Source organism: Vombatus ursinus, unplaced genomic scaffold, assembly GCF_900497805.2.
Source record: "Vombatus ursinus unplaced genomic scaffold, bare-nosed wombat genome assembly UNPS02014175.1, whole genome shotgun sequence".
Taxonomy (NCBI): domain Eukaryota; kingdom Metazoa; phylum Chordata; class Mammalia; order Diprotodontia; family Vombatidae; genus Vombatus; species Vombatus ursinus.
This window is the reverse complement of record NW_020953953.1, coordinates 1,189,125-1,192,868: the sequence shown is the minus strand read 5'-3', so window position 1 is coordinate 1,192,868 and position 3,744 is coordinate 1,189,125. Positions and strand designations below refer to the sequence as shown.

The window sequence follows — 3,744 nt, the reverse complement described above, 5'->3', positions numbered from 1 at the left end:
CGCAGCACGTGCCCCCTCCATGGAAAGGGCTCCAGTCCGCCCCGGGCCCCTCCACAACTTTGCCCAGACCAGTGCCCAGACCACCCTGCCTTCCCGGCCCCTCTGAGCTTCCTCGGCTCTCCTGTCACTCAGAAATGGTCTCGTTGATACTTTTCTCTGTTCCTCTATTTCTGCATCTCTCGCTCCCCAGCCACCTTCCCCTCTGTCCCAGGCCCTCAGAGAGCCACAGTGGGAGCCTCTTGGCAGGCTGTCTTGCCCAGTTCGCTTTTCTGCTTGGCGAGCCTGTACGTTTCCCGATCATTCACCTGACAGGATTTCACCGGTGAGTGTCGGCTCTGAGTCAGCGGCATCTCTCCTAGCTGGGGGAGAAATGCAAGGGTTTTCTTGGTCCTTCTGCCCTCCTTGACATCATCGGCAGGGTAATTGATTTGCGTTGGTTAAACTCCGGCGTAAAGTCACTCCCCGTCAGGGCTGCAGTCATTTCTGCTGCCCAGCACCCGTTTTTTCACGCTCAGTCCCGGGTCTCAATGGATCAGGAAGAATTGATTTTGGTCTGATGATGGTCTTTTTCTCATCAGTCTTCATTTTGCTGTTTATTAATTCTGTCCTCTGGCTGACAAGTCAGTGCCTGACTGTCCCTCCTACTTGGAGGATTCTGAGATAATTCCCACATTGGGTGAGTCTTTTGTTGGCTGTTCAAATTGAATCTCTCTCTCTCTTTCTTTCTTTCTTTCTTTTCTTTCTTTCTTTCTTTTTTCTTTCTTTCGCTTTTTCTTTTTTTCTCTTTCTTTCTTTCTTTTTCTTCCTTTCTTTCTTTCTTTCTTTTTCTTGTTCACGTGGTGCTTGCCATGTCTAGCTCCTACCAAGTCTTTTCTTGAGGCAGTATGCATGACGACAGAAAGAGGTGAACCTTCAGTCTTTGGATTTCCGTGACCTTTGGGTTGTGCTATCCCTTCTGAACCTATGGGTAGAGCTATTCCCCTCCCTCTCTCTCTTCTGGACATGCTTGCAGCAAGGCAAAGGAAGGCCAACAAGCATTTTATAAATACTTCCTATGTGCCAGGCACCCTGAAGAGAAAACATTGGTGGTAGGGAGCATTTATATACCCTTCCCCTCTTACCAGACCACCCTGGATGCCTAGATCTTGGCTTTAGCGAAAGGACAGGAAAAAACCTAACCCAGGTCAAATTTATCAAAAAGTATGCATCAAAGAAAAAAAAAATCACTATAATTCTACATCGCTCAAAGCCCCCAGAATTTAGGGAAAATTCTAATATTTAGACAGAAAGGTTGAACTTCTGGCTTGTTTTCTCTGTATCAATCCGAGATGCTGCCTTTATCTCTTGAAATCTTCATTGTTTCCAGCGGAAGAATCGTAGGATGAATCTCAGAAGAGTTATGACCAGTCATAGTTTATATGAAGTCCCATAGGGAGGCTTCATATACCTGTTAAAAGTTATGGGAGCAGCTAGGTGGCACAGTGGATAAAGCCCTGGAGTCAAGAGGACCTGAGTTCAAATCTGGCCTCAGACACTTACTAGCTGTGTGACCCTGGACAAGTCACTTAACTCTATTGCCACGAAAAAGAAAAAAGAAAGAAAGAAAGTTATGCTGGCTCAGTGACACATCATTCCCAGACCTGTTTGTCAATCAGTGTGGGGAAGGTGTCACCCAGTCTGCAGCTAGGAAATTGGGGAGGAACTGAGAGGCAATGACCAATCCCCTTTTGCTGACCTGGACCTATCTGAAATGTCTTTGGCTCATTATGAAAGTTATCAATAAAAACTGGCTCCTTCTTGAAACTCTGGCTGATCTCAACCGATCAGCCCGTTGACATGTTGCTATGTTGACATTTTTAATAAACTTTAAAAATTCACCTTTTTCTGAGTTTTTACTTTTCCCTCTTTCTAAACACAAAACCTATGCTTAGATTTAGAATAATAAAAAAGTGAATTAAAATTTTTTCCCTGGCAGTCTTGTGGGTAAAACAGAGCACAGAACTTTGAATCCTGTTTGAATTCAGAGCCCACTCTTGTGGGCAGCAGAAGTCAGTCTTCTAGAAAGTCAGGGAGCATCCGCAAACAGCACAGGGAAGGAAGCGCTTGTTTTAGTCGGGCTGGCTACACCAGGGAGGAATTATTCTGCCATAACCAAGCATTTTTGTTTTTTGTTTTTGTTTTTTGTTTTTGTTTTTTGTTTGTTTGTTTTTGGCTAGGCAATGGGGTTAAGTGACTTGCCCAGGGTCTCACAGCTAGTAAGTATCAAGTGTGCGAGGCCGCATTTGAACTCAGGTTCTCCTGACTCCAGGGCGGCTGCTCTATCCACTGCGCCCCCTAGCTGCCCCCGTGGCTTTTAACATCACCTAGCTGCCCCTCTCTTTTTTGTCTTAATAACTAATAATAAGAGCTAACAGGTATACGGCACCTACTGTGTGCCAGGCACTGTTCTAAGCGCTTTACCAGTGTGATCTCATGTAAGCCTTAAAAGAACCCGGAACAGATGAGGAAACTGAGGCAAACAGAAGTTAAGTGACCGCCGGGAGCCACACAGGTAGCAAGCATAGCCACGGGCCTCAGTTAATGTAGGAATAAAGTGCTTTTGACTATTGGATGAAAGCAGTGACGTCACAGAGGAACCTTATTGTGATTGGCTGCTGCCCTGGGGTGGTGAGGAGGGCGGCCTAGACCAGTGGGAGTAAGGGAAATAGCTTGGAGGGGGCGCTGCCGAAATCATGCCAACCCATGAAATGGCTAATGACAAAGTTACCACTCATTTTTTATTATTATGATCGCTATGCAGTAGTGAGTAATTTACTAATAAATGACCGAATAAAATCCCTGCTCTTCTCAGGGCCGGCCTCCCTCCCCCGCGTCCTCCTCCTTCGCCCTGGTGGACGAAGCCGGTGCCGCGCAGGGACCTTTGGGAAGTGTAGTTTTCCAGTGGAGGCCTGGAGGCACCAGGCGCATGCGCCCTGCCTTCTGGCTCAGTTCTGCCCCCAAAGCCCGGCCCCAAGGCTCGGCCCGCAGGTCTCCGAGCGCGCAGGGGGAGGGACTGAGGAGACGGGCGGGCGTGAGAGCCAATGGAGTCGCTCTCCAGGAGCGAGGGGGCGGAGTCGCGATCGAAGATTTTCTTTCCTAAGTGGTGAGAAGTAGGGCGTCGAGCTCTGCGCGCGTGTGCTTCTGACCTCGGGTGAGCCAGCCCCTGCCTCAGTTTCCCACACACTCGCTCCTCCCTTCAGCCCCAGGTTTTCTTCCAACGCTTTGGGAGACTATCGCCAATCCCCCTATAAAGTAAGACGCCCCTCAAAGGGCCTGGCCTCGCCTCGGGCCTCAGTTTACACCCCAGGCTACTTAGGCTTCAGGCCCGTGGGGACCTTCTGGTCAGGCCTCAGCGTATACAGCAAGTGCTTAAGCAGTGCTCCCTGCGCGACCCCCTCCCTCTTTCTCCCCGTCCCTCTCTCCCTCCCTTTCCTCCTCCCCCTCCCCCTCCTCCTTTGTCTCCTTCCCTCTTCCCTCCCCCTCCCTCTTTCTCTCCCTCCCTCTTCCCTCCCCCTCCCCCTTCCCCTCCCTCTTTTTTTCCATCCCGTTTCCTTCCCTCTCCTCCTCCCCCTCCCTCTTTCTCTCCATCCCTCCCTCCCTCTGCCCTTCCCCCTCCCTCACCCCCTCCCTCTTTCTCTCCATCCCTCTCTCCCTCCCTCTCCTCCTCCCCCTCCCCCTCCTCCTTTCTCTCCCTCTCTCTTCCCT

The 3,744-nt window shown here is 50.0% G+C and overlaps 1 protein-coding gene across 1 annotated transcript in view; it reads left to right on the top strand.

Annotated features, from left to right (window-relative positions):
* Positions 1-3,086: 3,086 nt before the first annotated feature.
* The window catches only part of LOC114041514 (NACHT, LRR and PYD domains-containing protein 14-like), a 20,630-nt gene continuing 19,972 nt past the window's right edge, over positions 3,087-3,744 (top strand). Inside the window, exon 1 of the mRNA XM_027859975.1 lies at positions 3,087-3,190. The gene's annotated coding sequence lies outside the window, so the exon portion shown is untranslated. The remainder of the gene's footprint in view (positions 3,191-3,744) is intronic.